Source organism: Bos indicus, chromosome 28, assembly GCF_029378745.1.
Source record: "Bos indicus isolate NIAB-ARS_2022 breed Sahiwal x Tharparkar chromosome 28, NIAB-ARS_B.indTharparkar_mat_pri_1.0, whole genome shotgun sequence".
Lineage (NCBI taxonomy): Eukaryota > Metazoa > Chordata > Mammalia > Artiodactyla > Bovidae > Bos > Bos indicus.
In genome coordinates, this window is record NC_091787.1 from 17,126,591 (window position 1) to 17,149,188 (window position 22,598).

A 22,598-nucleotide genomic window follows, 5' to 3' on the forward strand; every position below is an offset into this window, starting at 1 on the left:
GCTTTAAGCTGCTTTTTCACTCTCCTCTTTCACTTTCATCAAGAGGCTCTTTAGTTTTTCTTTGCTTTCTGCAATACGGGTCGTGTCATCAGCATATCTGGGGTTATTGATATTTCTCTCAGCAGTCTTGATTCCAGCTTGTGCTTCATCCAACCTGGCATTTCACATGATGTATTCTCCATGTAAGTTAAATAAGCAGGGTGACAATATACAGCTTTGACATACTCCTTTCCCGATTTGGAACGAGTCTGTTGTTCCATGTACGGTTCTAACTGTTCCCTTGTGACCTGCATACAGATTTCTCAAGAGGCAGGTCTAGTGGTCTGGTATTCCCATCTCTTGAAGAATTTTCCAGTTTGTTGTGATCCACATAGTCAAAGGCTTTGGCGTAGTCAATAAAGCAGAAGTAGATGTTTTTCTGAAACTTTCTTGCTTTTTCCATGATCCAGTGGATGTTGGCCATGTGATCTGTGGTTCCTCTGCCTTTTCTAAATCCAGCTTGAACATCAGGAAGTTCATGGTTCATGTACTGTTGAAGCCTGGCTTGGAGAATTTTGAGCATTACTTTGCTAGTGTGTGAGATGAGTGCAATTGTGTGGTAGTTTGAGCATTATTTGGCATTGCCTTTCTTTGGGATTGGAATGAAAACTGACCTTTTCCAGTCCTGTTGCCACTGCTGAGTTTTCCAAATTTGCTGGTATATGAAAATGATACATCATAGCTGCTCTTAAATGTTTTGTGTTGAATTTAGAGACCTTACTACCTGCCTAATTGAAAAGGGCTGAGAAATTGAGTAGGTTGTGGATATTTTGTGAGGAATAGATATTTCTGCTACAATGAAGAATATACGGATTATTTTTAATGGTATATGGGCAGATTGATTCCGTATTTTGATTGACATTTTCAGATAAACTAAAGCCAAGATATCATGTTGCTAGTAAAATGTATTATAAGAATGGCTAAAATAAGTTATACAGGTTAAAAGGACATGAGAGCAGATGAAGCTTGAATCTGTAGGAAGGAATAAAAATATTAAAAAATGGTAAATATGTTGGTAAAAGTACTTTTTTTCCCTTTCATTTCTTTGGAAGACAGCTGTTAGTTTAAAAATGTGAACATTGCATTGTGGGGTATATAACACAAGTAAATGTAAAATATAGATAATAATAGGAAAAGGAAGAAGACTGAAAGGATTTATGCTGTTACAAGCTGATTGTAGTTTATGTGAAGTGACAGTGTTTCGTATAAGTAGACTGAGATAAATAAAGAATGCATTTTGTAAACCTTGAGTAACCCCCAAAAATACATAGCTAAAAGATAGTAGAGAAATTTGAAAAGGATTAGTAAAATCTGTTCAATTAACCAATAAGAAAGCATAAAATTAATAACAAAGGAAGATCTGCAGCAAAGAGATATGACAAATAGAAAACATAGCAAAATCATAGGCTTATACCCAACTATGTTAATGATTATATTTAATATAAGTGTTAAATAGAAACAAGAGATGATCAAACTGGGTAAAATATATAAGACCCAACTCTATGCTTATGATAAGACATGCATATTAAAAAAATGCAGAGAGCTTGAACATAAAAAATGGAAAAAGATATACTATGCATAAGAAAGCTGGTTCAGTTCAGTTCAGTCACTAGGTGTGTCCGATTCTTTGTGACCCCATGAATCACACCATACCAGGCCTCCCTGTCCATCACCAACTCATGTGCATTGCATCGGTGATGCCATCCAGCCATCTCATCCTCTGTCGTCCCCTTCTCCTCCTGCCCCCAATCCCTCCGAGCATCATGGGCTTTTCCAATGAGTCAATTCTTTGCATGAGGTGGCCAAAGTATTGGAGTTTCAGCTTCAGAATCAGTCCTTCCAATGAACACCCAGGCCTGATCTCCTTTAGGATGGACTGGTTGGATCTCCTTGCAGTCCAAGGGACTCTCAAGAGTCTTCTCCAACACCACAGTTCAAAAGCATCAATTCTTCAGCACTCAGCTTTCTTCACAGTCCAACTCTCACATCCATACATGACCACTGGAAAAACCATAGCCTTGACTAACAGGCCATTGTTGGCAAAGTAATATCTCTGCTTTTGAATATGCTATCTAGGTTGGTCATAACTTTCCTTCCAAGGAGTAAGCATCTTTTAATTTCATGGCTGCAATCACCATCTGCAGTGATTTTGGAGCCCAAAAAACTAAAGTCTGACACTGTTTCCCCATCTATTTGCCATGAAGTGATGGGACCAGATGCCATGATCTTAGTCTTCTGAATGCTGAGCTTTAAGCCAACTTTTTCACTCTCCACTTTCACTTTCATCAAGAGGCTTTTTAGTTCCTCTTCATAAGGGGAACTATGAAGAAACTAAACTATAAACTATACTTTCTGCCATAAGGGTGGTGTCATCTGCATATCTGAGGTTACTGATATTTCTTCCGGCAATCTTGATTCCAGCTTGTGCTTCTTCCAGCCCAGTGTTTCTCATGATGTAGTCTGCATAGAAGTTAAATAAGCAGGGTGACAATATACAGCCTTGATGTACTCCTTTTCCTATTTGGAACCAGTCTGTTGTTCCATGTCCAGTTCTAACTGTTGCTTCCTGACCTGCATATGGGTTTCTCAAGAGGCAGGTCAGGTGGTCTGGTATTCCCATCTCTTTCAGAATTTTCCACAGTTTATTGTGACCACAAAGTCAAAGGCTTTGGCATAGTCAATAAAGCAGAAATAGATGTTTTTCTGGAACTCTCTTGCTTTTTCGATGATCCAGCGGATGTTGGCAATTTGATCTCTGGTTCCTCTGCCTTTTATATACCCAGCTTGAACATCTGGAAGTTCACGGTTCACGAACTGTTGAAGCCTGGCTTGAGAATTTTGAGCATTACTTTAGCAGCATGTGAGATGAGTGCAATTGTGCAGTAGTTTGAGCATTCTTCGGCATTGCCTTTCTTTGGGATTGGAATGAAAACTCACCTTTTCCAGTCCTGTGGCCACTGCTGAGTTTTCCAAATTTGCTGGCGTATTGAGTGCAGCACTTTCATAGCATCATCTTTCAGGATTTGAAATAGCTCGACTGGAATTCATCACCTCCACTAGCTTTGTTCATAGTGATGCTTTCTAAGGCCCACTTGACTTCACATTCCAGGATATATGACTCTAGGTGAGTGATCACAGCATCGTGATTATCTTGGTCGTGAAGCTCCTTTTTGTACAGTTCTTCTGTGTATTCTTGCCACCTCTTCTTAATATCTTCTGCTTCTGTTAGGTCCATACCATTTCCATAGTTCATCAGGCACTCTGTCTATCAGATCTAGTCCCATTAATCTAATTCTTACTTCCATTGTATAATCATGCTGCTGTTGCTGCTGCTAAGTCACTTCAGTCGTGTCTGACTCTGTGCGACCCCATAGATGGCAGCCCACCAGGCTCCCCCGTCCCTGGGATTTTCCAGGTAAGAATACTGGAGTGGGTTGCCATTTACTTCTCCAAAGCATGAAAGTAAAAAGTAAAAGTGAATTCACTCAGTCGTGCCCGACTCTTAGCAACCCCATGGACTGCAGCCTACCAGGCTCCTCCGTCCATGGGATTTTCCAGGCAAGAGTACTGGAGTGGGTTGCCATTGCCTTCTCCATGTATAATCATAGGGATTAGATTTAGGTCATACCTGAATGGTCTAGTGGTTTTCCGCATTTTTTTCAATTTAAGTCTGAATTTGCCAATAAGGAGTTCATGATCTGAGCCACAGTCAGCTCCCGGTCTTGTTTTTGCTGACTGTATAGAGCTTCTCCATTTTTGGCTGCAAAGAATATAATCAATCTGATTTCGGTGTTGACCATCAGGTGATGTCCATATGTAGAGTCTTCTCTTGTGTTGTTGGAAGAGGGTGTTTGTTATGACCAGTGCGTTTTCTTGGCAAAACTCTATTAGTCTTTGCCCTGCTTCATTCCGTATTCCAAGGCCAAATTTGCCTGTTACTCCAGGTGTGTCTTGACTTCCTACTTTTGCATTCCAGTTCCCTATAATGAAAAGGACATCTTTTTTGGGTGTTAGTTCTAAAAGGTCTTGTAGGTCTTCATAGAACAGTTCAACTTCAGCTTCTTCAGTGTTACTGGTTGGGGCATAGGCTTGGATTACCGTGATATTGAATGGTTTGCCTTGGAAACGAATGGAGATCATTCTGTCATTTTTGACATTGCATCCAAGTACTACAGTTTGGACTCTTTTGTTGACCATGATGGCTACTCCATTTCTTCTAAGGGATTCCTGCCCACAGTAGTAGATATAATGGTCATCTGAGTTAAATTCACCCATTCCAGTCCATTTTAGTTTGCTGATTCCTAGAATGTCGACATTCACTCTTGCCATCTCCTGTTTGACCACTTCCAGTTTGCCTTGATTCATGGCCTTAACATTCCAGGTTCCTATGCAATATTGCACTTTACAGCATCGGACCTTGCTTCTATCACCAGTCACACCCACAACTGGCTATTGTTTTTGCTTTAGCTCCATCCCTTCATTCTTTCTGGAGTTATTTCTCCATTGATCTCCTGTAGCATATTGGGCACCTACCAACCCGCAGAGTTCCCCATTCAGTAATCTACCATTTTGCCTTTTCATACTGTTCATGGGGTCTCAAGGCAAGAATACTGATGTGGTTTGCCATTCCCTTCTCCAGTGGACCACATTCTGTGAGACCTCTCCACCATGACCCGGCTGTCTTGGGTGGCCCCACATGGCATGGCTTAATTTCATTGAGTTAGACAAGGCTGTGGTCCATGTCATCAGATTGACTAGTTTTCTGTAATGGTTTCAGTGTGTCTGCCCTCTGATGCCCTCTCACAACACCTACTGTCTTACTTGGGTTTCTCTTACCTTGGACGTGGGGTATCTCTTCTCGGCTGCTCCTTACCTTGGACTAGGGGTATCTCCATACGGCCACCCCTCCTGACCTTGAACGTGGATGTTATTATTGGACAAGGTAGTCTTGAGGATAAGGAATATTATTAGAAATAAAGAAGGATATTTTAAATTAATAAGCTATCCAACTTGTTAGGGATATTTAATGACCCTAACTGTGTGTGAATCTAATAATAAAAATTAAAAGCACATGAAATAGAGGCAATTATATAATAAAGGGTGAAAGGCAAGTACAGTTTATATATGGAGAATTTAAAATACCTCTCTTAGCAAGTTGTATAACAGGAAAAAATTAACAAACTGTTATTAACTTTAGATGAAATTTAAAATACCTTAAAATACAAAAATTACCAACATTTACACGGAAATAAATGGAAAATGTGAAGCTCTGTATCTTTTAAAAAAGATAAATCTAGCCTTGGTAAATTCAAAAAAGTTGAAATCATTTCCAGCATCTTTTCTGATCACAATGCAGTAAGATTAGATGTCAACTACAGGATAAAAACTATTAAAAATGCAAACATATGGAGGCTAAACAACACACTTCTGAATAAGCAACAAATTAAGAAGAAATAAAAAAAGAAATCAAAATATTCATAGAAACAAATGAAAATGAAAACACGACCATCCAAAACCCATGGGATTCATAGGTGCGAAGGGAAAGCTTCAGGGTAATACATGCTTACCTCAAGAAACAAGGAAAAATCAAATAAATAACCTAACTTTACACCTAAAGCAGCTAGAAAAAGAAGAAATGAAGAACCCCAGGGTTAGTAGGAGGAAAGAAACCATAAAAATTAGGGCAGAAATAAATGAAAGAGAAACAAAGGAAACTAGCAAAAATCAACAAAACTAAAAGCTTGTTCTTTGAGAAGATAAATAAAATAGACAAACCATTAGCCAGATTCATAAAGTAAAAAAGGATAAGAATCAAATCAATAGAATTAGAAATGAAAATGGAGAAATCACAACAGACAACACAGAAATACAAAGGATCATAAGAGGCTACTCTCAGCAACTATATGCCAATAAAACGGACAACTTGGAAGAAATGGACAAATTCTTAGAAAAGTGTAACCTTCCAAAACTGAACCAGGAAGAAATAGAAAATCTTAACAGACCCATCACAAGCACAGATATCAAAACTATAATAAAAAATCTTCCAACAAACAAAAGCCCAGGACCAGATGGCTTCACAGCTGAATGCTACCACAAATTTAGAGAAGAGCTAACACATATCCTACTCAAACTCTTCCAGAAAATTGCAGAGGAAGGTAAACTGGCTAACTCATTCTATGAGGCCACCATCATCCTAATACCAAAACCAGACAAAGATACCATGAAAAAAAGAAAACTACAGGCCAATATCACTGGTGAACATAGATGCAAAAATCATCAACAAAATTCTAGCAAACAGAATCCAGCAACATATGAAAAAGATCATACATCATGACCACGTGGGCTTTATCCCAGGGATGTAAGGATTTTTTAATATCTGCAAATCAATCAATGTGATACACCACATTAACAAACTGAAAGATAAAAACCATATGATTATTGCAGTAGATGCATAGAAAGCCTTTGAGAAAATTTAGCATTCATTTATGATAAAAAAAAAAAAACCCTCCAGAAAGCAGGTATAGAAAGAATGTACCTCAACATAATAAAAGCCATATATGATAAACCCACAGCAAACATTATCCTCAATGATGGAAAATTGAAGGCATTTCCCCTCAAGTCAGGAACAAGACAAGGGTGCCCACTGTCACCACTACTATTAAACATAGTTTTGGAAGTTTTAGCCACAGCAGTCAGAGAAGAAAAAGGAATAAAAGGAATCTAGATTGGAAAAGAAGCAAAACTCTCCCTGTTTGCAGATGACATGATCCTGTACATAGAAAACTCTAAAGACACCACCAGAAAATTACTAGAGATAATCAATGAATATAATAAAGTTGTAGGATATAAAATTAATACACAGAAATCCCTTGCACCCCTATACACTAACAATGAGAAAACAGAAAGAGAAGGAAAGAATTCCATTCACCATTGCAATGAAAAGAATAAAATACTTAGGAATAAATCTACCTAAAGGAACAAAAGACCTATATATAGAAAACTATAAAACACTGATGAAAGAAATCAAAGATGACACAAATAGATGGAGAAATGTACCATGTTCATGGATAAGAAGAATCAATATAATGAAAATGAGTATACTACTCAAATAATCTATAGATTCAATGCAATCCCTATCAAGCTACCAATGGTATTTTTCAGAGAACTAGAACAAATAATTTCACAATTTGTATGGAAATACAAAAAACCTTGAATAGCCAAAGCAGTCTTGAGAAAGAAGAATGAAACTGGAGGAATCAACCTGCCTGACTTCAGGCTATACTACAAAGCTACAATCATCAAGACAGTATTGTACTGGCATAAAGACAGAAATATAGATCAATGGAACAAAATAGAAAGCCCAGAGATAAATCCACTCACCTATGGACACCTTATCTTTGACAAAGGAGGCAAGAATATACAATGGAAGAAAGACAATCTCTTTAACAAGTGGTGCTGGGAAAACTGGTCAACCACATGTAAAAGAATGAAATGAACACTTTCTAACACCATATACAAAAATAAACTCAAAATGGATTAAAGATCTAAATGTAAGACCAGAAACTATAAAACTCCTAGAGGAACACATAGGCAAAACACTCTCTGACTTATAAATCACAGTGGGCTCTATGACCCACCTCCCAGAGTAATGGAAATAAAAGCAAAAACAAACAAATGGGACCTAATTAAACTTAAAAGCTTCTGCAAAATGAACGAAACAATAAACAAAGTGAAAAGACAGCCTTCAGAATGGGAGAAAATAATAGCAAGCGAAGCAACTGACAAAGAATTAATCTGAAAAATATACAAGCAGCTCCTGCAGCTCAGCTCAGATCAGATCAGATCAGATCAGTCGCTCAGTCTTGTCTAACTCTTTGCGAACCCATGAATCGCAGCACGCCAGGCCTCCCTGTCCCTCACCAACACCTGGAGTTCACTCAGACTCATGTCCATCGAGTCAGTGATGCTATCCAGCCATCTCATCCTCTGTCATCCCCTTCTCCTCTTGCCCCCAATCACTCCCAGCATCAGAGTCTTTTCCAATGAGTCAACTCTTTGCGTGAGGTGGCCAAAGTACTGGAGTTTCAGCTTTAGCATCATTCCTTCCAAAGAAATCCCAGGGCTGATCTCCTTCAGAATGGACTGGTTGGCTCTCCTTGCAGTCCAAGAGACTCTCAAGAGTCTTCTCCAACACCACAGTTCAAAAGCATCAATTCTTCGGCGCTCAGCCTTCTTCACAGTCCAACTCTCACATCCATACATGACCACAGGAAAAACCATAGCCTTGACTAGACGAACCTTTGTTGTCAAAGTAATGTCTCTGCTTTTGAATATGCTATCTAGGTTGGTCATAACTTTCCTTCCAAGGAGTAAGCGTCTTTTAATTTCATGGCTGCAGTCACCATCTGCAGTGATTTTGGAGCCCAGAAAAATAAAGTCTGACACTGTTTCCACTGTTTCCCCATCTATTTCCCATGAAGTGATGGGAACGGATGCCATGATCTTCGTTTTCTGAATGTTGAGCTTTAAGCCAACTTTTTCACTCTCCACTTTCACTTTCATCAAGAGGCTTTTTAGTTCCTCTTCACTTTCTGCCATAAGGGTGGTGTCATCTGCATATCTGAGGTTATTGATATTTCTCCTGACAATCTTGATTCCAGCTTGTATTTCTTCCAGTCCAGTGTTTCTCATGATGTACTCTGCATAGAAGTTAAATAAGCAGGGTGACAATATACAGCCTTGACATACTCCTTTTCCTCTTTGGAACCAGTCTGTTGTTCCATGTCCAGTTCTAACTCTTGCTTCCTGACCTGCATACAGCCTTCTTAAGAGGCAGATCAGGTGGTCTGGTATTCCCATCTCTTTCAGAATTTTCCACAGTTTATTGTGACCACACAGTCAAAGGCTTTGGCATAGTCAATAAAGCAGAAATAGATGCTTTTCTGGAACTCTCTTCTTTTTCCATGATGCAGCTCAATACCAGAAAAATAAATAACCCAATCAAAAAATGGGTCAAAGAACTAAAGAGACATTTCTCCAAAGAAGACATACAGATGGCTAACAAACACATGAAAAGATGCTCAACATCACTCATTATTAGAGAAATGCAAATCAAAACCACAGTGAGGTACCATCTCACACCGGTCAGAAGGGCTGCTATCAAAAAGTCTACAAACAATAAATCCTGGAGAGGGTGCAGACAAAAGGTAACCCTCTTACACTGTTGATGGGAATGTAAACTAGTACAGCCACTATGGAGAACAGTGTGGAGATTCCTAAAAAACTGGAAATAGAACTGCCATATGACCCAGCAATCCCACTGCTGGGCGTACACACCGAGGAAACCAGAATTGAAAGAGACACATGTACCCCAATATTCATCACAGCACTGTTTACAGTAGCTAGTACATGGAAGTAATATAGATGTCCATCAACAGATGAGTGGATAAGAAAACTGTGGTACATATATACAATGGAGTATTACTCAGCCATTACAAAGAATGCATTTGAATCAGTTCTAATGAGGTGTATGAAACTGGAGCCTACATTACAGAGTGAAGTAAGTCAGGAAGACAAACACCAATACAGTATACTAATGCATATATATGGAATTTAGAAAGATGGTAATGATGACCCTATATGTGAGGCAGCAGAAGAGAGGCAGATGTAAACAACAGACTTTTGGACTCTGTGGGAGAAGGCAAGGGTGGGATGATTTGAGAGAATAGCATTGAAACATGTATATTACCATATGTGAAATAGATCACCAGTCCAGGTTCGATGCATGAGACAGGGCACTCAGGTCCAGTGCACTGGGATGACCCTGAAGGATGGGATGGGGAGAAAGGTAGGGAGTTCAGGATGGGGGACACCTGCACACCCATGGCTGATTCATGTGAATGTGTAGCAAAAACCACTACAATATTGTAAAGTAATTAGCCTCCAATTAAAATAAATAAATTACAAAAAATAAAGATAATTCATTTTAAAACCTGCCAAAAGAATATCTCAAGCTCACATGGTTTCAGTGTTAAGTTCTATCAAATATTTCAGGAAGTAAAGTATTATTCTTGTATAAACTCATTTAGAAAAAGCATAAAGAACAATTTCCTTTTGATTGTTAAGGCAGCATAACCCCAGTAATGAAACCTGACAAAGATAATATAAGGCATGGAATAATAGAATAATGTCTCATTAATATAGATGTGAAAATCCTTGATGAAATATTGGCAGTTGAATACAAAAATATATGAAAAGGATAATTTCCCATGACTAAGTGAGCTTTAGCCCATGAATGCACAACTGAGCTCCCACTTATGAATCTATCAATTTAATTTACAGCCTTAATAGAAAAATAGAGAAAACCATATAATGGTATTGGTAGATGCAAGAAGATCACTAGTCAAAGTTCAACATCTGTTTATGGAAAAAAAATTCTCAATATTGGAGTAAAAAGGAATTTTTCTCACTCTAATGAAGGGATCTCTAACAAAACCAAATAAACAGCCATCATTATACTTTATGCTGAAAAATTGAATGTTTCTCCCTAAGATCAGGAACTAGACAGGATATCTGCTCTTATGATTTCTACTTAATTTGGCACTAGAGGTCCCAGCCAGTGCAATAAAGTAAGATAAAAAGTAAAACCATAAAGATTACAAAGGTTGAAGTATTTAGAGCTGTCTTTACTTCAAGGCAACAAGATTGTTTATGTAGGAATCTAAAAATAAAGAACTAATCAAATAATATAGTAAGTTTGTAGGACTCAAGAAAAATACATAAAAATCAAATGAATTTCTATATATTAGTAGCAAAATTAAAAGGTGAAATTAAAAAAGATCTATTTATAATAGCATCAAAACATAAGACATTTAGAAATAATTACAACAAACAAACATTAACTCTCTCTGTAGAGGACTACAAAATACTGCAGAGAAAAATAAAAGAAGACCTAAAGAAATAAATGTTTTGAATCAGGAGGCTACATACTTTTAAGAAGTCTGTTTTCTCTAGATTGATCCATAGAGTTTATAAAATCAAAATGAAAATCCCAACAGACTTTTTAGTAGAAGTTGACAAGTTGATTCAAAACTGTAGATAGAAATTCATAGGATATAGAATAGTTATAGAAATCTTTAAATGAAAGAATATTTTGAAAAACTCACAGTACCTGGTTTCAAGACTTAAATACAAAGAGTACTATAATCAAGATGGCATGGTATTGACATAAGAGAAAAATTAAACAAAAGAACATAACAGAGAGTCAAGAAATAAACACAGAAATAAATGGTCTTGATTTTCAGCGAACGTACCAAGACAGATCAATGTAGAAAGGAAGAGCCTTTTAGTAAATGATGCCAGAATAACTGGGTAATCGTGCTGAAACAAAAATTAGCCTCAATCCCTACCTCACACCATACTTAAAAGTTAATTTGAGATGAATTACAGATGTAGTTCAAAAGCTATAATTCTAAAGTAAAGGAGAGGTGAGTGGTACTCATGACCATTAACATGGGCATGCTTTTTAGATACTGAAAGTAACCTAGAATCAATTGTTTCCACATTATAGATGAGAAAATTGACTCAGAGAGGTAACTGTTTGCCCAACAGCCCACGGACAGTGTGTCTCAATTCCACATTAGTATTCTCATTTCATTTCTTCTTACATTTTAGGATTTTTCCAGAAAGCTAAATAGTTATTAGGGTAACCTGACAACATCCCAAGTTCAGTTGTTACAGTTTATTGTCTGCATTCAAATCTAAGGCTATAATACACCAATCAAAATATAGAGTCAGACGTAAATTAAATTTTCTTGTCTGATATACAGAAAACAAGGGCTTCTTAGGAGGCACTAGAGATAAAGAACCAGCCTGCCAGTGCAGGAGACATAAGAAACTTGGGTTCTTGGGTTTGATCCCTGGGTCAGGAAGATCCCCTAGAGGAGAGCATGGCAACCCACTCTAGTATTCTTGCCTGGAGAATCCCATGGACAGAGCAGCCTGATGGGCTACTGTCCACAGGGTTGTAAAGAGTCAGACACAAGTGAAGCAACTTAGTACACATTCAGAAAAAAGGGAGTTGAGTGATGATGCTTCATATCTGATCTATGAGACATCTGTCAGTTAAAGGACCATTCAGCAAACATACACTGAATATCCCCTTCATGTCAGGGAGTCACTGATATGAAACAAATGATAAAACTATTCAATTTAGAATCTGCAGCTGTATCTTTAAAAGTTATTAGCTGATGGCTTTATGAAAAACCATTGATGAACATGATTTAATTAGTCCATACAAAATTCTGATTGGCAGGGACTGTTTCCTCTATTTTATGGGAGAAAACTGATGCATAGAATGGTTACAGGATTTTGTCTATGGCTATAAGAACAATAGCTAGTGTGGTCAGGATTTAAAATCAGGTTTGTTTCATTTCAGAACTCAAACTATTAATCTCTACGCTATTGCCTTATATTACTACTACTAGTGACTACTACTTACTGAATTTGACTTATGCCAGGCACATTAAACTGTCTTCTATATATTTTATATATATAAATATGTGTATGTATGTGTTTGTATATATATAATCATTTATGTGACATATAATCTAGCCATACACATATTTTAGCTTGCCCAACATCCCTGTTCCATGTAGAATAGGTTTACTATTCCTAAAGCAAAGATGAAACTGAGGTTCAAAGAGGTTACAAAGTCTTCCCATACTTAAATAGCTAATAAATTGCATACCTGGAATTTGAAACTGGGTATGTTTAGAAAGAAATTGACTGTCATTGCAGTGACAATTGTCTTCCCAGTATTTGAATCTAGCATCACTGGTGGTATTGAATATAGTGCTTGATGGAACCTGACCAACTGAAGAAAACCAGATCAAGGCACAATTTCCTGGATTTCAGAGAAATACTCTCTAATGCAGCCACCTGGCTTTTAAGATTCAGCTTTCTCAGGAGAACAAGCAAAATGTTCTCATCATCTGTACAATGCCAGACACAGAGGCGTAATAAGAAATATTCGTCTAATGTGATAACACATTTATGTGTATATGGTAGTCTAAGGAGTTAAGATTACCAAAAGGCTCACTCTATTTAGTTTTATCTAGCTATTTAGCAGACAAAAGTAAATGAGTGCAGCATGCCTAGGCTATCAAACCAATCTCTTCATTCCAAAGCACCCAAATGTGTGTTATTTTTCTTCTTTTCCTTTTCAATACAGGTCAGTGGCTCCAATAATGCTGCCTGATAAGGAATTCAGGTCTTTTTAAAATTAATGTTCACATGCCCTCAGAAATCCAGTTCTCATTTTAATTTAAAACAGAAGTTCCTTTCTGTCTCTCTCTCTCTTTTTTCTCTTTCAGGGCCTTTTCCTATTTGCAAGCAGTCAAGTGTGTGTTATCATTATACTGGCAGTTTCTGAATGATTTTTGGAAAAGATCAAAGTCTATTGTTAATTGCTAAGTGTAAGATGTTTAATCATTTTATTGTGATATATTGAATTAAAATAGAATATGACAGCCTCCTTCAAAATTCATATGATGGTAATAAGCAGATGAAATAACAAAACATAATAAGATTTCAAATGTTAAATCAACATAGATTGTGTAAGAGCTCCTTAATCTCAGTAACTTACTTGCCTTTTCATTCTTGAGATTGTGAAATTTGTTTAGTTGACCCTGAGAAGAGAATGTGCAAATACATACCTCTTTGTTGGATCAATTATGTTGCAATAGAAAGAGGATGTTATTTTGCTCTTCACAGAATCAAGAGCTATTTTGTTGAACAAACAAGAAGTTATTTCACTAGGAGTCCCTTCCCTCCTACTGTCAGCAGTCAGGAAACAGTTGGCTGGGAATGTTTTGCACATCCTCTGCTTTCTTGTATTTTTAGTTTTGATATTTGAATCTATGTAAGTGAAAACACACTCACCACCATATACTAAATCCCAAGGGGATTTCCATTTTTCTTCACCAGCAACTTTTTATGAAAGCTTGGATTTTCTTAAAAATGGATTTTGATCCACTTAGTTTTGTGGTTTAACAGGCCAATGGTTGTCAAATTATAACATCTATAGGAAATTATCTAGATGAAGTAGTGGCTCTTAGAATTATATTTCTCCCATTGGATTGATTTTGGAGCACTGAAGGGCTTCCCCAATGTCTCAGCGGGTAAAGAATCTGCCTGCAATATAGAAGACACAGGAGAGGCAGGTTCGATCCCTGGATGAGGATGTAAAGAAATAGATGTACAGTAATAAACTGACCATTCATTCCAATAGCCTTGTGTCCATGATTCAGAGACTCTCAAGTCTTTAATTTTAATCCCAGCATTCTTTATGGTGATACTAATAGTATTTATCTCAGAAGGTGGTTTTGAGGATTAAATAAGATATTGTATGTAAAACAGTTAGCTCGATACCTGGAACTTCTTAAATACCCAGTAATGGTTAAGTATTAGTTTTAATAATATTTTGAACAATACCTTTGTGGCTATACCATTATTATACTTTTCTAGGTATTTTCACATCTATTATTTCAGACACTTCAAGTTGAAGAAAAAATTTTGTTCTCTGCTGGAATTATTTAATTGGTTTAGACTAGAATGTAGAAAAATGAGTTAAACACTGTAAGGCATTAATTAATGGAAATGAAGAAAAAGCTAGTATTTCAATTTAACTGGAGTTCTCTGCTTTTAACTTGTAGGAGAAAAAAAAATGAAATGCTCAGATGAAGTTACTTAAAAAATAGATTTTATAGAAATGCACTAAAGGCAAGATAGCCATTCAGTACTGCTCTATTTCATATCCTTATTCAAAACACTAGTCAGTGAAAATGATTGTTTACAATTAATGTTGGAAAATTAATCCACTTACTTTTTCATTCAACCACCACTCTTGAATGCTTGCTATGTGCCCAATGTCAGAAGGCCCTAAATGATCAAATATAACATATAATGATGTCCATTTTTCCCAATGATTAAGTTAGAAAGGTAGAATAATATATTTCTTCAAATGTTTCAATAGTAAAAGCTAATCCAAAAGTATTTTTAAGATAGCTGTATTTAATGAGAAATGAAATTAACAAGAACTTACCTCTAATCTTGAAAATTCTAAATGAGGTTTTGTTATAACTAGGGCATGGAATAGGGTTTCCGTTAAGTGAATGTCATTTAGATTTCTTTTAGAACAATCTCATCTAAATTAAGAAGCAGTTTTTTAACACTGTAGAATCATTTGATGAGGCCATAGTACTTAAAATAACAGTAGCTCGAGCAATCAACAAACACTGAAGTAGAGAAACAGTGGTTTTTATACATATTAAGCAGACAGATTTGTGTAAACTATTTTGTAATTAATTTTTAAAATGGCATTACTAATATTTATACATTTGAATAATTGCCTTCTCTTTCAAAGTAATCATCTTAAAACACATTGAGTCCCAGTGGTACATATATTATTCCAAATTGTATTTGAAAATCTTTCAAAGAATTGAGCATATTATATTTAAAAAAATTCTCATTGGTGGCAAGTTTTCAGTCTTTGAGCTCAAAGTAATCTGCAACTAACAGTTAAAAATAATATATAACAATAAATATGCTGTCGTACTTGAGAAATTACTATACTGTAATGCCATAAATCTGCAACTAGCATTTTACAATAATATATAATTAATATATGTGTAATACTTGACAAATAATTAAAAGGCTTTAGAAATAGAGTAATATTACACATATTCATCTCTTTTTTACTTTTATTTTAAAATTATTTACATTTAATCTTTAATGTCTCTGTGCTTTTTTTGCACAGCAAGGCTTTATTATCTTCCTCCTAAATTGTTATTTCCACTCCCAGAGAGTTTATTTAGTTATCCTTTTCTTATTGGTTTAAAATACTATGTATTGTAGAGACTTTAGGAGGAAACTGTCCAGCTCATGATGGTCACGTTTCTTTGAAAATGGCTTCCCACACCATAGAAATGATCTACTGTGTCCCTATGGCCCATGTCAATCCTATTTCTTCTGAAAATTTGTTATTAGGACTGGGAGTTAGGTGATTGATTCCTTTGTGTACGTGGAACTGAGAACCTCTAAATGAGACCTGAGGGCACTTGAGTGTGTGGAGAAGGAGATATGTAGAAAGGAAGAAAGAGTCGAGATATGCACAGTGAAACAGTGGCCAGAAGCCATGTGGGAATTAGAGGAGTGAGATGAAGTCAGACAAAGACAAATGTCATATGATATCACTAATAAGTGGAATCTGGGGGGATAAAAGGTAAAAATGAACTTATTAACAAAACAGAAATAGGGTCTCAGATGTAGAAAACAAACTTATGGTTGAGTGCATGCTAAGTCGCTTCAGTCATGTCCGATTATTTGCAACCCTGCAGACGGTAGCCCACTAGGCTCCTCTGTCCAAGGGATTCTCCAGGCAAGAATACTGGAGTGGGTTGCCATGCCCTCCTCCAGGGGATCTTCCCAACCCAGGGATGAAGCCCACATCTCTTATGTCTCCTGCATTGGCAGGTGGGTTCTTTACCGCTAGCGCCACCTGGGAAGCCAGGGGGTAGAAAAGGAGGAGGTCAGGTTTGACATTTACACCTTATCATATGTAAAATAGACAACTAATAAGGACCTGTTCTAAGACTTAAGGACCCTGTATAGCACAGGGCACTCAGTGCTCTGTAATGACATATATGGGAAAAGAACCTAAAAAAAGAGTGGATACATGTGTGTGTGTGTATATATCAGATCAGATCAGATCAGTCGCTCAGTCGTGTCAGACGCTTTGCGACCCCATGAATCGCAGCACGCCAGGCCTCCCTGTCCATCACCAACTCCCGGAGTTCACTCAGACTCACGTCCATCGAGTCAGTGATGCCATCCAGCCATCTCATCCTCTGTTGTCCCCTTCTCCTCCTGCCCCCAATCCCTCCCAGCCTCAGAGTCTTTTCCAGTGAGTCAACTCTTCGCATGAGGTGGCCAAAGTACTGGAGTTTCAGCTTCAGCATCATTCCTTCCAAAGAAATCCCAGGGCTGATCTCCTTCAGAATGGACTGGTTGGATCTCCTTGCAGTCCAAGGGACTCTCAAGAGTCTTCTCCAACACCACAGTTCAAAAGCATCAATTCTTCGGCGCTCAGCTTTCTTCACAGTCCAACTCTCGCATCCATACATGACCACAGGAAAAACCATAGCCTTGACTGGACTAACCTTTGTTGGCAAAGTAATGTCTCTGCTTTTCAATATGCTATCTAGGTTTGTCATAACTTTCCTTCCAAGGAGTAATCGTCTTTTAATTTCATGTGTGCAATCACCATCTCCAGTGATTTTGGAGCCCAAAAAAATAAAGTCTGACACTGTTTCCACTGTTTCCCCATCTATTTCCCATGAAGTGGTGGGACTGGATGCCATGATCTTCATTTTCTGAATGTTGAGCTTTAAGCCAACTTTTTCACTCTCCACTTTCACTTTCATCAAGAGACTTTTTAGTTCCTCTTCACTTTCTGCCGTAAGGGTGGTGTCATCTGCATATCTGAGGTTATTGCTATTTCTCCCGACAATCTTGATTCCAGTTTGTGTTTCTTCCAGTCCAGCGTTTCTCATGATGTACTCTGCATATAAGTTAAATAAGCAGGGTGACAATATACAGCCTTGACAAACTCCTTTTCCTATTTGGAACCAGTCTGTTGCTCCATAACTAATTCACTTCGTGTACAACTGAAATGAACACAACATTGTAAATCAACGATACTCCAACAAAAATTTTTTAAAAACAATCACTCAGTTTTGGTCACTGTGAAGTCTTTGCCTTTGCATGTCAGAAGAGTTGGCTAATGGTAAAATGTCTCTTGCTTACTCAAGTTAACTAGAGTTAAGTTTTCTTTATCTGTATTCAACAAGTGTATTGTAATGTACAAGTGTAAGTGTAGTGGTTGAATTATATTGCCTCATAAATTTCCTGCCCATCTGAAACTTGTGCACATGACCACTTTTGGAAATAGGGTGCTGAGTAGATGTCATCAAGTCAAGAAGAGGTTGTACTGGATGGATTAGGGTGGGCCCTAATCCCGTGTCTAGTGTCGTTAAAAGAGGAGGGAAAGTTCGACACAGACACACAGGGAGAATGCCATGTGACTTTGGGGGCAGAGATTAGAGTGATGCGTTTACATGCCAGTGAACACCAAGGATTGCCAAAACTCACCAGAAGCTAGGAAGAGGTGAGGAAGTCTCCTTTCCTACAGCTTTTAGAAATACAATGGAGAAGGAAATGGCAACCCACTCCAGTGTTCTTGCCTGGAGAATACCAGGGACGGGGGAGCCTGGTGGGCTGTCGTCTATGGGGTCGCACAGAGTCGGACACGACTGAAGCGTTTATTTTAGAAATAAAATGGTCCTACTGACACCTTAATTTCATATTTCTGTTCTCCAGAACAATGAGAGAGTCAGTTTCTGTTGTTTTATCCACTCAGTTGACAACAATTTGTTACATAAGCCCTGGGAAACTAATAAACTAATAAAATATCTTTAGCACACACTAAAGTCTTGTTAGTTCTGTTTAATTGGTATGTCTGCTTCTTCCTATGAGAACATCACATTGCTTTGTTTTTACATCTTAATATTTTATTACATGGTTGGGTAATTTTCTCTCAGTATTCTTCAATATTTTCTTGACTATTATCACTAGCTTATTATTTTACAATGTTAGACTCACTTTGACAATATCCAGGGGGCTTTTAAAAAACTTTAAGTGGTTTGATGAGTTTTTCTTAACTTCTTACTGTTAATTTTGAAGATTATTTCAGTATTATCCGAAAGAATGACACCTACAATTCCTACATTAGGGAATTTGTTAAGCTTTCCTTATGGCCTGGTGTTTGACAGTTTGGGCTTATGTTTTTCTATTTGAAAAGAGGATATATCTTCCCTTGAAGGACACAAAGCAGACTCAGTACTGGTAAGCATATGATTTATTCAAATCCTACTTTGTATCTTTATTTCTTATTTCTCCAGTCTAAAAGAAACAATGAAGTGGGTACATATCTCACAGTATGACTGTGATTTTTGCCAAATATTCAAGTTTTGATTTATATATTTAGATGTTTTTTATTTAGTGCATAATATTTATGGCATTTATTTTGGATTTTGCTTTTTAATGACTAGGAGACATTTGTCTTTGCTTAATGGAAAGCTCCTTGGCTTGAATTTTACTTTGATTTCTATTAATATCATCAGCATCCTTTTTTTGGTTAACATTTATTTACCTTTCTCCATTCTTTTATACAGACTTTCCATTTTACATTGTTTTAATTGCTAAAGAAATGTAACCTTATTTTGAAAATTCAAACAATGTGGGCATATGTAGAGAAAAATCTGAAAATTCCCAATTCATCAACCATCTACTGCATCCTCCAATGCAATGCTAATTGCATTAAGTAATATTACTGATTTGATGCATATTTTTTCAGATAATTTCCTATTTATTTACTATTATATGTCACTTTTTCTATGCAATTATAAAATAAAATCAATAAAGTATTATATATAAACAATAAATTTACAAGTTTATGTTATAAATAATAAACACACAGATATGAGTTTTTACATGACTAAGTCATTCTGCTCCAACTTCCACGTGGTATGAAGGAGGTAGAGGCAGACCAGTTCTCACCAGAAACAACCCTGACAGCTGCCTAAAATACAGAAATTATTTTTTAGAAACCAGAGGAGAGTAGTTTAGACAATGTGAACTGCAGAGCCCGTTTCTTTAGAGAAGAGGGAACCTCTAGGAAATGAGCAAAACTCTATAACTTTTACTCTTTGGACATTTGCTAATTTAAGATATAAACATCAAGCTGAGAATGTGGACTTCTCACCTACAAAAACCACTTCTGGGAAGTGAAGTTTTTATATAGACTTGGTGGGGTCTTAAGCATGTTATCAGTTGAGGGGTGTAGACTTGTGATTGGGGCTTCCCTGGTGGCCCAGATGGTAAAGCGTCTACCTGCAAATGCAGGAGACCCAGGTTCAATTCCTGGGTTGGGAAGATCCCCTGGAGAAGGAAATGGCAACCCACTCCAGTACTCTTGCTTGGAAAATTCCATTGCCAGAGGAGCTGCAAAGAGTCAGACACAACTGAGCGACTTCACTTTTCAAATGCATGGGTAATTTTAATGTTTTTCAATTCTTTAGAATATATTTACCAAAGAATGGGATTGATGGACCATATGATAAATTCTATTTTAATTTTTTTGTCACTCTGCTTATTTAACTTATATGCAGAGAATATCATGTGAAATGCTGGGCTTGATGAAGCACAAGCTGGAATCAAAATTCTGGGAAGAATATCAATAACCTCAGATATGCAGATGACATCACCCTTATAGCAGAAGGCAAAGAAGAACTAAAGAGCCTCTTGAAGAAACTGAAAGAGGAGAATGAAAAACGTTGGGTTAAAACTCAACATTCAGAAAACTAAGATCATGACATCTGGTCGCATCACTTCATGGCAAATAGATGGGGAAACAATGGAAACAGTGAGAGGCTTTTTTTTGGGCTCCCAAATCACTGTAGATGGTGATGGCAACCATGAAATTAAAAAAGGCTTGCTCCTTGGAAGAAAAGCTATGACCAACCTAGCATATTAAAAGGCAGAGACATGATTTTGCCGACCAAGGTCTGTCTAGTCAAAGCTATGGTTTCTCTAGTAGTCATGTATGGATGTGAGAGTTGGACTATAAAGAAAGCTGAGTGCTGAAGAACTGATGCTTCTGAACTGTGGTGTTGGAGAAGACCCTTGAGAGTCCCTTGGACTGCAAGGAGATCCAACCAGACCATCCTAAAGGAAATCAGTCCTGAATATTCATTGGAAGGATTGATGGTGAAGCTGAAACTCCAATACTCTGGCCATGTGATGCGAAGAGCTGACTCATTGGAAAAGGCCCTGATGCTGGGAAAGATTGAAGGTGGGAGGAGAAGGGGATGACAGAGGATGAGATTGTTGGATGGCATCACCGACTTGATGGGCTTGAGTCTGAGCAACCTCCAGGAGTTGGTGATGGACAGGGAAGCCTGGCGTGCTGCAGTACACAGGGTCACAAATAGTTGGACATGACTGAGTGACTGAATTGAACTGAACTGATACTCATTTCCATAGTGGCTGCGCCAATTTACATCACCATCAACAATCATAAGTGTTCCAATTTATCCACATCTTGCCAGCATTGTTATTTTCTGTTTTCTTGAGATTTGTCATCCTGATTGTGTATGAGTGATATATCATTGTGGTTTTGATATGCCTTTCTCTCATGATTAGTGGTATTGAACATCTTTCATTTTTGTATCTTATTTGGAGAAATGCCTATGGAAATATTTTGCTCATTTTTAAATTGGGTTATTTGTTTGTTTTTGTCATTCAGTTCAGTTGTTCAGTAGCTCAGTTGTGTCCGACTCTTTGCAACCCCATGAATGTCAGCATGCCAGGCATCCCTATCCATCACCATCTCCTGGAGTTTACCCAAATTCATATCCATTGAATCGGTGATGCCATCCAACCATCTAATCCTCTGTCGTCCCTTTCTCCTCCTGCCCTCAATCTTTCCCAGCATCAGGGTCTTTTCCAATAAGTCAGCTCTTCGCATCAGGTGGCCAAAGTATTGGAGTTTCAGCTTCAATATCTGTCCTTCCAATGAACACCCACGACTGATCTCCTTTAGGATGGGCTGGTTGGATCTCCTTGCAGTCCAAGGGACTCTCAAGAGTCTTCTCCAACACCACAGTTCAAAAGTATCAATTCTTTGGTGCTCAGCTTTCTTCATAGTCCAACTCTCACATCCATACATGACTACTGGAAAAACCATAGCCTTGACTACATGAACCTTTGTTGACAAAATTATGTCTCTGCTTTTTAATATTATGTCTAGGTTGGTCATAACTTTCCTTCCAAGGAGTAAGCGTCTTTTAATTTCATGACTGCAGCCACCATCTACAGTGATTTTGGAGCCCCCCAAAATAAAGTTAGACACTATTTCCACTGTTTCCCCATCTATTTGCCATAAAGTGACGGGACCAGATGCCATGATCTTAGTTTTCTGAATGTTGAGCTTTAAGCCAACTTTTTCACTCTCCTCTCTCACTTTTATCAAGAGGCTCTTTAGTTCTTCTTCACTTTCTGCCATAAGGGTGATGTCATCTACATATCTGAAGTATTGATATTTTTCTTGGCAATCTTGATTACAGCTTGTGCTTCCTCCAGCCCAGTGTTTCTCATGATGTACTCTGCATATAAGTTAAATAAGCAGGGTGACAATATACAGCCTTGCCTCCTTTTCCTATTTGGAAGCAGTCTGTTGTTCCATGTCCAGTTCTAACTGTTGCTTCCTGACCTGCATATAGGTTTCTCAAGAGCCAGGTCAGGTGGTCTGGTATTTCCATCTCTTTCAGAATTTTCCACAGTTTATTGTGATCCACACAGTCAAAGGCTTTGGCATAGTCAATAAAGCAGAAATAGATGTTTTTCTGGAACTCTCTTGCTTTTTAAATGATCCATAGGAT